This window comes from Chlorocebus sabaeus, chromosome 2, assembly GCF_047675955.1.
Source record: "Chlorocebus sabaeus isolate Y175 chromosome 2, mChlSab1.0.hap1, whole genome shotgun sequence".
Taxonomy (NCBI): Eukaryota; Metazoa; Chordata; class Mammalia; order Primates; family Cercopithecidae; genus Chlorocebus; species Chlorocebus sabaeus.
Window position 1 is genome coordinate 8,421,904 of NC_132905.1, and position 13,524 is coordinate 8,435,427.

The window sequence follows — 13,524 nt, forward strand, 5'->3', positions numbered from 1 at the left end:
GTTGATCAGGTGGAGGTTTCTGGAAAGTGGCTCCCGGTAAGGGGGACATGGAAGCTCTCTGCTCCCTGTTTCCCACACCTCACCCCAGGCATCTCTTCATCTGTATCCTTTGTAACATCCTTTATAAGAAACTTGTAAATGTAAGTAAGTGTTTCCCTGAGCTCTGTGAACCACTCTAGCGCATTAATCAAACCCAAAGAGGCAGTTGTGCAAACCCCAACTTGAAGGAGGTTGGTCAGAAGTTCTGGAGGCCTAGACTTGCTACTGGTGGCTGTGCAGTGGGGCAGTCTTGGCAACTGAGCCTTCAACCTGTGAAATCTGACGCTATCTCTGGGTAGGGTCATAACTGAATTGGAGGTCACCCAGTTGGTGCCTGCTGCTTGGTCGTGGGGAGAAAACCCACACAGTTGATCACAGAAGTCTTCTTCTGTGTTGATGATTGTTACTGCTGTGTGAGAGCAGAGGAAAAACATAGTTTGGGAGTTTTAGAGAGTTTTTTCCCTATACAGTTTCTTACAGGGCTCCTCTTTCATTTTAATTTGTCATTCATTTGTCATTTTGTCCCCATAATTCCCTCTAGCTCACCTACTCAACCCATAGGCACCCATTCAAATGTATTTAACTTCAATCTCTTTGTTTACGTTTGTTCTTGCAAAACTAATGCAAGGATTGTTCATCATGCACACATTTGTATGTGATGTAAATACACTGTGAAGTGTGTAGGTGTGCACATATGCATGTGTGTGTGTGTGTAATTTTAACATAGGTGGATAAATATGGTTCTTTCTTTGGAATGAGCCTTTGTCCTTTTCGGCGCTAGGGATTTAAGATCCATCTATATTTCTTTCTTACCCTCACATTTTGTTTTTCATCTCTCTCAGTGATGGACACATAGATTGATTCTTAACCTCCTGCAGTGAAAATTATTACACGGATTTCCTGTGGACCTGTGTGATAATTTCTTCAGATTTTACACCCAGGAGCCAAATTGCTGGTACATGGGTGTATACTTTATTTGCCTAAGTGCTGGCAGATTATATTTCAGAATCTCTAATTCTTTGTGATTTTATGTATCAAAAGAGGATAACAGCATATGCTATGGTTTGAATGTGTCCTCCAGAATTCACGTATTGGAAACCTAATTCCCAGTGTGACACTGTTGGGACACTGCATCTAATGGAAGGTGTTTAGATAATGAGGTTTCTTCCCTAATAAATAAATAATGAGGTTTCTTCCCTAAAAGATAGGTTTCTTCCCATTATAAAAAGGGTTTATGGGAGTAGGTTCTCTCTTCTACACTCTTGCCCTTCCATTGTTTTGCCATGTGATGATGCAGCCGGAAGACGTTGACCAGATTCTAGCACCTTGATATTGGACTTTCCAACATCCAGAACTGAGTCATTACATTTCTACTCATTGTAAATTACCCAGTCTCAGGTATTCTGTTACAGCAGCACAAAATGGACTAAGATAGCTTCTAATACACAAGTTTATGGTGTGGTTTCGGTGAGAGGCGACCTGTGAAGCACTAAGTCCATGGCACATGATCTGTCAGCCACATGTCAGCATATGACCTGTCTGCTCCACCTTGTGCTTCTGGCATCCAGGTAGCAACCTATGGATGATGGTGCCCTGTGGCCACTCAGCCTGACAGAGTTTCCTGTAATCTGGGTGATTTAGGGGAGTGATTCTCAAACCGTTTCTAAGTATCAAGATCACCTGGGGCAGGAGCGGGAGATGGGGCTTGTGAAAAGAAACTATAGAATTCTACCCATTTCAGTATCAGTAAGTGCAAGATGGAGACTGAAAATGTGCATTTCCAACATGTTCTCAGGTGCTGCTGCTGCTGCTGCTGCTGCTGGTGGTTGTCCTGGGTCTACAGTTTGAGAATCTTTGTTCAGGGCAAGGTGGGGGTGGAGAGGTGAGGTTGAGGCACCAGAGTGACTCAGTGGAAGAAGCAGTACATCTTGACAGCATCAGCAAAATAAGCGTTCTGAACTAGAGAACAATTTTAGAATTGGATGTTGGAACTTACAGAAACTGCATCTAACTAGTAATCCAGGAAAAATCAATATTTTGTTTTCTTTGCTTACTTTTATCTTGCCAGTCTTCCTTCCCCAATGTCTTCCTTTCTCTTGCTCTCTCTTCCCCCTACCTCCTTTCTATCTTCCTTTTATTTGCTTATTTATTTATCTTATTTTAAGGCACCCTATTCTTTCTTTGTGCAAATAATTTAAGAATACAAAAATGATCCTCTCCACAATCTGTGACCTAGTTTGAACTGGAATCACATTTTAGCTTGAGCCTTTATAGATCAAACTTGCACTGTTCTTCTGTCATGAATTATTTTATTCCTAAAAGTCTATGTTTTCTTATCTATCTTATAATCCTAAAAATAAATGAAAGATAAATAAGATAACAGATATATTCAGGTAACTTTAAATCTCTGTACCTCAGTTTATTAATTGGTATAATGGAGGTAATTTTGCTTGCTTCTTAGGGTTTCTGTGAAAAATAATGTAGTTAATACATGTAAAGAACTAATGAGTGTTTGGCACATAAAAGTCAATGAATGTTGTCTGGGCATGGGGGCTCATGCCTGTAATCCCAACACTTTGGGAGGCTGAGGTGGGTGGATCACCTGAGGTCGGGAGTTCCAGACCAGCCCGACCAACATGACGAAACCCCATCTCTACTAAAAAGACAACAGTTAGCCGGGCGTGATGGTGCGCACCTGTAATCCCAGCTACTCAGGAGGTTGAGGCAGGAGAATTTCTTGAACCCAGGAGCCGGAGGTGGCAATGAGTGGAGATGGCACCAGTGCAACCCAGCCTGGGACACAGAGTGAGACTCCATCTCCAAAAAAAAAAAAAAAAACCAAAAAGTCGATGAATGTTAGCTATCATTGCCACTACTTATTAGTTAATGCCATATGAAAACCAAGTTGGAAATATTTAGAGGTGGGAATAGGGTAGAGTGAGGAGGAGTCTGGTGGCCTGGAAGGGGAGCATGTATGCATAGCTGGCCTGTGGGACTAGATGTTGCTTAAATGAAAATACAATCATGTTTGTACTGCAGCTGATTTCTGTCTTAGTTACGGATGGCATTCAGCTGTAACAGAAACCCTAAAATAACAGTTGCCTGAACCATGTAGCAGCTTTTTTGTTTGTTTGTTTCACATGCTTGCAATCCAGAGATGGGATCCAAGCTTCTTCTCCTGTGTTGGTGCCTCATGTGTGGCTTTGTGTTTGTTTCACATGCTTGCAATCCAGAGATGGGATCCAAGCTTCTTCTCCTGTGTTGGTGCCTCATGTGTGGCTTTTGTTCCCATGTCATCTTTGAGGTTCAGCCGTCCTGTCCAAGTTCTAGCCCAGATGGGGGAAGGAGACAGTGGGGATGGAGATGTCCTGTAAAGACATTTCCCAGTGCTCATGCATGATGCTTCTTTCTGTGTCCCCTTGGCTGGAATTTAGACACACGTTCATATTGGGTGCAGCTGAAGATTGTATTCTTGGGAGGAGGACACAGGGGAGGCTAGCATTGAATTCTCCATTCCAGGAAGCTGTAGGTCAACTGAAAACTGAACTTCTGTTTCTATGGGAGATGGGAGAATGGCTCTTGGAGGACACCTGGAAATTTCTACTGTATCCCCATCTCTGTTAAACTCCAGATCAAAGAAACAGACAAAACCAACCACAACAGGTTTTCATCTGCATTCGTTCCAATTGCTGCTGTAGCAATTAGCACAAACTTGGTGGCTTAAAACAATGCAGATTTATTTTCTGAACATTTTTGAAGGTCAGAAGTCTCACGGGACTAAAATCAAGCTTTGTTGATGGAGCTGCATTTCTTCTAGAAGCTCTGGGGCTGAATCTGTTTCTCTGTCTTCTAGAGGTCCCTGCATTTCTTGACACATGACCCCATCTTCCGTCTCCAACACCAGCAGCATAGCATTTTCCAGTCTCTCTCTTTCTGACCCTCCTCTCCCTTCTCATAAAAACCCCTGTGATGGCACTGGGGCCACCTGGACGGACAGCCCAGGATCATCTTCCTCTCTCAAGATCCTTAACTGAATCCCACATGCAAAGCTCTTTCTGCCATGTCAAGTAACACATTCACAAGCTTGAGGGATTAGGACATAGGCATTTTGGGGAAACATTATTCAGCTTATTACATCCTCCTTGCTCCCAAAACTCCAAACTCTTCAAAATTATGATGCCCTCTGTTACATTTTTATTCTCCAGTGATCTAGTCCTCTCAGTTGCATTAACTGGAAATTTCTGTTTTGAGCAGTAGCCTTTCTTTTTAACAACTGCATCCAATTTGCTGGTATATCCGTTGATTCTTTTGTGTTAGTGCTTGTCAAGGTTCTTCCAGGATTCTCAAATTGGAAGAACCTGTCTCTTGATAGTGAGAAAACCTTCCTATCCTGAGGATTTCTTCCTCTAGTATTTGCCACTGTCCTGTTCCTACTCATGTAATAGAGTGGGTTGCTTTTACAGCAATTATTTGGCTCCGAATATTGGGTCAAGTCTGACTGTGGCTCTGTGTAATCAGAAGTTTTTCCACAAAAATTGTGACTCAGCTCATCACAATATATAATTATACATATCAGTTGATATTAAATATATCAGAATATATATTAATATAAAATAGTGTAATATAAATATATAATATACAGTATATAATAAAATAATATTTAACATATTTTTATAATATCTGATTTAATTAATGCTATATATTAACATATAGTAATATAAATATATAACATAATATATCATATAATATTTATATATTATGTATAACATTATAAAATATGAAATAATATAAAAATATATAACATATATCATCTGACATAATGTATATTAATATATAGTAATATATGATATATTAATATATAACATACTATTGTAATACATTTTATAATACATGCATATTACATATTAATATATGTAATATATTATATAAATATGTGACATATATCTGCTATATATTTAATATCTGATATATACAATTATATATTTTATATATTTGTATAATATATATTATATTACCAATTATATATTATATATTTTTATATATTATTATATATTAATATATAACATTATATATTAGTATATATCTGATATAATATATACAAATCATATATCACATATATGCTATAATGCCATAATACATATAATTATATAAGTATATATTATGAATATATATTGTTCATATAATGAATATATTATTATATGATGTTATAATTAATGATATATAATATATATCATTTATAATATATATCATTCATAATATATTATATGTCATTCATTTTTTAATATAATAAAAAAGAATGAGGACAAGTACCTGGGAGAATGGTATATATAAAAATTATGTATAATAATTAAAGGCATTCTTATATTACATAGGCATTTTTTATTACATTTTTATATTACATAATTATATTGTATAACTATGATAGTATACATTATATCAATGTATCATATATTAATATAATATAGTTATATATAGTCATATCCATTACATATTAATAATTATATTAATATAGAATAGTATACTATGTAATTATTGGCAATAATTACTATATATATTATATGTAATATATATTAAACTGTTATATATATTTTATATATATATAACTTTTTGTTCATGTGCTCTAGTGCTTACTAATGAACCAGGGCATGAATTTCGATATCAATCCCAGTTCTTAGTTGTAAATGTCACATTTGGCCATGTCTATTGGATATTATTTCTGATGACTTATTTCAATAATGGGGAGGTGATAATTTGATCTGTTTTAAATCGGGGCTTCCTGGTAATATGACAGTGCGTTCCATTTGACTGAGGGTTTCTTCAGTATTGTTCCTCATTCAACTTCTAAAAAATGTTCCATATATTTTTTTTCTTCAGGAATTTTATAGCTGTGCCTCAACTATCTGCTTTACTTAATACATTTATTATCTCATAAAACAACTGTTAGCAGGTGAGGACAGGTACATTTTAATCACCTTCTGTGCACCTCGTAGGATCTTGCCCAGTAGTATTAGCACACGGTTCCTTGGGATCTGGGTCATGGTGTTCCCAAGGTACACTGCCTGCACATGGAGACTCCACCAATGTTTGTTGAATGAATGAGGATAAGTGCATGGAAGAACACTGATTAATTGTTTTTGAATAGTTGACAAGGTTTGAATTAGGTTAATACTCTTTTTTATTATTTGTTAATAGAAATGGCGACCTATTGATTTCTAGTATAGGAATCTAGTTACTGATAGATATGCTGTAGGCAAGTTGTGTGTCTGAGAGTTTTTTCATTTAGGAGTTTAGTTAAAATTAAGGGACAATGCCAAGAAATGAAGCCCAACTTTAGCGTATTCCCAATTAAATGCCTGAAATCTCTTTGGTAAGTAGGTGGCATATAAACAAATGCATATAAAAAGAATTCCAATGATCTACAATGGTTAAAAATGACATATTTTATTTTAAGTCAATTTTCTCATTATTACAATATTATTAAGTTAGTTTTCTCATTAATAGAGATTTATACATTCCATGTAGTATTTTCCAGTGTTCCTTTGATAATTTTTATTTTCTGCTGTCTGATTATAAAAAGTAAAGCTTACTATAGAAAATGTTGGAAAAAAAAGAACCATACCAAAAAATCCTATGCTATTCAGATAATACTATTACTTTCTTGATAAACTTTCTATGGATATTTATAATAAGTACAATTTTAGTTCTTTCTGTATGTGTGTATTATTGTGATTACATGGTATTTTCAGGCCTGCTTTTATTTTATTCAGCATTATATTAGAATTATTTCCCCATGTCATTAAATATTCTTTGAGAATATTTTTCTTCCAGTGGTTGTACAATATGACATTACACGGATACATCAACATGATTTAAGCAGTATTCTGTTCTTTGGCATTTAGTTGAATATCCTTGTATATATGTGTGCTTTTATTTTTTTTCTCCCACAGTTTAATAAGAATTGACTCCTACCTATGAAGTAATTGGTTAAAGGTTTGAGACTATCTTAAGGCATCTGATGCACATCAACACATTTTTCAGAAAGTGCTGCCAATTTCACTAACACAGTGAAAGGGAATTCTTATGGTATGCCATTGCCTTTGCTAAATATTGCTATTTTATTTAAGAAGATGACCAGTTTGATGGATTCATATTACAAGCTCCCAGTGATTTAAAATAGAGAGTTCTCTAAAATAATATGGACCACAAGGGACCTTCAATTTTCAGAAGCCTAAAAGTTGTAGATTGTATTGTATAGGATAGTAGGTATAGATGTTATGAGAGCCTAGAAGAAATAGCTGCTTATTGAATGATAACATTTTGACTGTTTTTTTTTTTTTAAATCAGAGCAACCATCCCTGTCACTCTATTATTAGTTTCTCAGAAAAGCATGGCGTTGAATACTTTCCTATTTAGATGGTCCTCCCACCACCTGCATCCAATCCCTAATTAGCTACCCTCTATGGGAATAGGTATAGAAATGTGTTGGAGATATTTTTTTTTCTTCAGCTTTTAAGTTCAGTGGTACATGGGCAGATGTGCAGGTTTGTTACACTGGTAAGCATGTGCCATGGTGTTTGGTGTGTGGCGTTTGGTTTTCTTTCTTTTTCTTTTCTTTTTGAGATGGAGTCTCACTCTGTCGCCCAGGCTGGAGTACAGTGGTGCGATGTCGGCTCACTGCAACCTCCACCTGCTGGGTTCAAGCAATTCTCTGCCTCAGCCTCTCAAGTAGTTGGGATTACAGGCACCCACCACCACGCCCTGCTAATTTTTCTATTTTTAGTAGAGATGAGGTTTCACCATCTTGTCCAGGCTTGTCTTAAACTCCTGACCTTGTGATCCACCCGTTGGCCTCTCAAAGTGTTGGGATTACGGTTGTGAGCCACTGTGCCTGGCCAGCGTTTGGTTTTCTGTTTCTTGTATTAGTTTGCTGACGATAATGGCTTCCAACTCACATGATCTCTTTCCTTTTTATGGCTGCATAGCATTCCATGGTGTATATGTACCACTTTTTTAATCTGGTCTATCAATGATGGGCATTTAAGCTGAATCCATGTCTTTGCTGTGTGTCTTGATAATAGAATGATTTATATTCCTTTGGATGGAAATACTATTTTCTTCTTAAAATTTGAATAGCAGATCTATGCCTACTTTAAAATATAGAAACCAGGTCATTTGGAATGTGTTAAAGCTTTGTGGCATCTAGCAAAAATTGAATATATGTGTTTCAGAGTTATTTTTACCTTATTCATCAAAGAATAAGGGGCTTATTTCCCAAATTAATTTATATGTGACTCCCTCAAGGTGAATATCCAGAGTCATTTTGTTCATCATTATAAAACCTTACTCATAGAGGATGATCAAAATATACCTGATGCACAGAGAGAAACCCATATTATTTAGTTATAGATGACGGAATACTGTAAGAGGTTTAGGCTCATAGGAAAATTTTCTTAATCTAGAGGACATATTGCACACAAGAGGTAACAAAAAAAGAAATGGCAGAGGTTAGAGTTTCACTTTTGATTAAAGAAAATCCTTTCCAACAAGAGAATTAATATGTTTTCTCACTCCTAAGCCCACTTTAGTTTCCTTCCAAGCTAGAAGAACAGGAAAAATAAGTGAAACTCAGCTCTCCGTTGATGACTGTCTAACCGTTGGTGGTTTGCAGGCTTGTATTCTATTCTGTCTGATGAGGACATCACATTCAGGCACAGGTTCTTGAGAATCGCATTGGCTATCACAAACTCCCCGTTGCATAACTTGTATCACAACAAAGCCTTTGACTTTGGTTCTTTCTTCTCCTCTCTGAGGAACCCAGTGTGAGGAATCCAGTGCGGCATAGCTCTTTGTAGTCTATCCATCTTCCTTTGACCTTTCTCACACACCCATGAAAAAGATACTTTATGAGCACTATCATTTTCTCACTTTTTTTTTTCTTATTTGTGTATATCTTTAACATCCCTTTACACACAAATTACTTAGCAAAAATTGGTTGGATGTTCTTGAGTGATTTTATTCATTCCATTCCTTGGCACTTAAGTATTTTGTTCACCTTTTAGGAGCAAAGCACTGGAACCAAATCACCCCAGGTCTCTACTGGGAATCATACATTAATAAAATCCTCAACCAAATCTACACGTAATTGCTACCAATAAAAATACCTTAATGGTAATGAACATAGTGCTATGAGATTGTTTAGTAGGATTGTTTGACTCAGTAAGAAAAAGTAGACGGAGAGGAGGATTTCTGGCAAAAGAAAGGGCCTACAAAGACGCTGAAACATTGGAAGAATGAAAGGCCTTTGTAGATGAAACTCAAGAGAGAAAGAAGATGAGATCTATTGAGGCTGGGGTAGGAAGCAAAGGCTCGATTATTCAGAACCTTGCAGGATTTTAGTCTTTGATCCTAAGAGCAATAAAAAGTCACTGAAATATTTTAAGTAGAGGGTGACATGATTGTTTTTGCTTTTTGTAAATAAACTTTCTATAGAGAATTTCGAGTATATTTTAAAAATGGAAAAATATTAAGCCTCCGTCTACTGGCTAACACTGTTCAACTCATGGCCAATTATGTTTCAGCTGTGACCCAACCCACACACCCCTGCATCTTGTCACATTTATTTGAAGTAAATCTCACATACCTTATCATTACATCACTAAGCATATCTTTAAAAGTCAAGAACTCTCGTTCCAGAAAGTAAGCAGGAATATCTTTTAAAAGCTCCAGTAATTTTTAATACATAATATCATCAAATATCCAGTGTTCAAATTTTCTCAATTGTAGTGTGTGCGTATGTATACTTTCTTTGAATCAGGGTTGAGATAAGGTTCATAAGTTGCAGTTATTGATTTATCTTAGGTGTGTTTTAAACTGTACACTTTTCTACCATCTCTATTTTTATTCCTTGCAATTCATTTGTAAAGAACCATGTTGTTTATGCTATGGCATATCCCACTGTCTGAGTTTTGATTGGTGCGTTTCCATGGTGGCTTTAACATATTTCTCTGCCTTTGGTATTTCCTGCAAATTAGATCTCGAGAGGCTTTATACATTGTGGATTTCTGTTATTTTAATGTCGATCTCATAGGTGGTGTTTTAATCATGAGGAGACACATAGTTGTCTGTTTTTTCCCTCTTTTAGTGATATTAGCAGCCATTGACAATCATTGCCTAACTTCCATTAATTTACTGGAGCTTTAAATAGTGATGTTTGAGTTCTATTATTTCTTCTTCATTCATTCCAAGAAGTGGAACGTTTTATAAACGGAAGTTTCTTCATCAGCTGTTTAGTTACCCTGAGTTCGAACCCACATAGGAGAGGGAGGAGAAATATGCTGGTCTTTCCCTTTACTTAACATTTTAAAAATAACAAATACGTTTTCTAAATTTCCCCAATGAGGGATTTTTTTTCATTTGACTTTATTTTTAGAATCAGTATAAATGTATGGATTTAAACTTATTTTGTTGTTTTAATGAATTGTACTAATTGTCTTCATAGGCCCATATAGCAAAGTCAGCATTAAGTCTTAGGACTATCAGAATTCCCACCTACAGCCTCAGCTGAGGCCTGGAAGTCGAGCCTAGGCTGTCTGGGCATTATATAACAGGAGATTGGATGGGGGTAATGAAGGGCATGTGAAACTCCTTGGCTTGCCCCTTGTTAATTTGTGTCTTGAAATGTCCATATCATCTCAAAGGTTCTAAGAATGGTCTGGCCCAGAGATGGGAGGGAGGCAGTCATAAATGTGGAAAATCAGATCAAGGTTATTATATTAATTTTCTGCGGTATATGCTTTACCACAAATTTAGTGACTTAAAACAGCACTCATTTATTATATCAGTCTCCATAGATCAGGAGTCTAGGTACACAGCTGATTCTCGTGCTTGGAACCGCACCAGATTGAAATCAGGTGCTAGCCGTGGCTGCACGCCCATCTGAGGCTTGGGGTCCTCTTCCAAGCTCACTGGTGGAAAAATTTAGCCCCTTGCTATTGTAAGACTGAATCCCACAGCTCCCAGAAGCCACCCGCTGTTTCCTGTTATGTGGAACTGCCCAAAACAGGGCAGTTTTCGTCTCTATTCCTCTGAGTCTCTGACCGCTGCACCCTCTTTGAATGGGCGTTGCTGATTCGGGCAGGCTCACCCAGGATAGTCTCCCTTTTAATTAAAGTTAACCAATTATGATTTTTAATTATGTCTACAAATATATCCTTTAACCTTTTCATATAATGTAGTCTAATCAAGGGAGTATTACTTGGAGGAGGGCGGATTCCTGGATGACTTTGGCGGACCTAGCTTTCCCACCTCCTGTTTGTAGTTCTCAGAATAACTCTAGAATGTACTGAGAATGTTGCACCCTGAGATAAGGAGGAAGGGGGCGGAACAACCCAGGCTATGTCTGCATTCTTCCTAGAACAGAGTGTTCCGCAGCACGTGGGCTCATCGAGCCAGGTGCAGCCCATGGTATATAAATCCAGAGCAGTGCTGGGGTTTCTCAGCTGTGATGGGATGTGGGGCATGCGCAGATGAGACTCCATCTGTCCGAAGCTGCTTTCCTGAGCCTTGGAGGATAGTTTCGTCATGGCTCCTAGACTTCCATTTATCCTTGCTGCTAATCTGTGAGTGACAGGTCTGCTTTGCCAGACTTGCGTGAGCGTTCTATTTCACTGGACTAGACCTAAGAACTTTTACATTATTCTACCATGTTCATAGGGGAAGGGATGAAACAAGGGCCTCACTGAGGGCCATGGTAGAATTTTTCTATCTCAAATGTTTTGAGTTTACCATGAACTCATCATATTGCTGAGTGCGAGGCATAGCCAATCTCTGGGCCTCGATTTCCCTGCTTATACACTGAATATACTAAACTAAATTATTCCTAAGGCCCTCTCAACAATAATATTCTATGAGTTTACCAATCTGCTTTTCTTACAGTGTTTTTGATAGTTGTTTTTTAGGTTTATGTTTTAGAGCAGTTTTAAGTTTACTACAAATTTGAGAAAAAAGTACAAAAGGGGTCAGGTGTGGTGGCTCACTTCTGTATTCCCAGCACTTTGGGAGGCTGAGGAGGGTGGATAACCTGAGGTCAGGAGTTTGAGACTAGCCTGGCCAACATGGGAAAACCCCGTTTCTACTAAAAATACAAAAAATTAGCCAGGCGTAGTGGTATGTGCCTGTAATCTCAGTTACATGGGAGGCTAAGGCAGGAGACTTACTTGAACCTGGGAGGCAGAGATTGCAGTGAGCCGAGATCCGGCCATTGTACTCCAGCCTGGGCAACAGAGTAAGACTCTGTCTCAAAAAAAAAAAAAAAAAAAAACATAAAAAACAAAAAACAGTACAAAAGGTTCCCATACACCCTCTGCCCCCATTTCCCCACAGATGCACAGCCTCCCCCACTGTCAGCCCCCGCACCAGAGGGGTACACATGTCAAAATGGGTGAATGGACATTGACACCTCATTGTTACCCAAGGTCCATAGTTTACATTAGGTTTTTATTCATTTGACTTTTAGTTTTATTTCCCAGCTTTATTGAGCTATAATTGACAAAGAAAGACTATCCATTTAAAGCTGTATTCACAATTTAATGAATATTGGCCCCAGTGCTTAACATTGACACTTTCCACAAAAAAGGAAAAAAGTCCCCAAATCAGTTACTGCAAAAAGACACAGTTGTAAATACTTAAATGAGCTCTACCACTTGGATGGGTGGTTTTTTACACAGACCGTAAGTCAGTCATTGAGTTTAGAAGGCTTGATGTACTTAAATCTAGCTTTACAGAAACCATAAATTTGCCTTTCCAAGATAAATACTTATTTTAACAGGGTATGTTCATGTGTTTTTCTTTTTCATTGCGCAATTCATTCTAAAAATAAAAACGTGAAAAAATGTTTCATTGTTTTACAGAAATTGGAACATACTACAGTGAGTAATTTTTAATAAGAGAAACAGCATAATTAGTAGGAACCCCAGTTGATAAAATATATGTTTAATTTAAGCAATTGGTAAGCTACTTTTAAACTCAGATTAAAGTTAAGTACAGTACTTGGAATTATTTTTATGTGCAATTTAGGCCTCTATATAACAATATATTTAAGTATTTACTATAGAATCCTGGGGAGAAAGTTCAAATCTAATAGCTACTTAACAGGGTGTCACTTCAACTCCTGGTGTTTATCCCCTTAAACTTTTGTCTACTTGAAACACAAACTATGTGAAAGAGACCATGGCCTAGTCCAGGAGGGCCAGGGATGATTTGCAGTAGGTTATGCAAATTGGTGTAAGACAATGTGGTCACTTTTTAAAACAAGGTATTTGTTCATAGCCTTTAATAGTTATAGGTAGAAAACAGCTGTAAATATTTACTACAGGTTTGTTCCAGGGTGGCATATTAAAATGAATGCGATTTCAGTCTGAATGATGGAGACATTGATGTATATAATATGTATTTAGACAAGCAGACACAAAAGCAGACCTACATTCT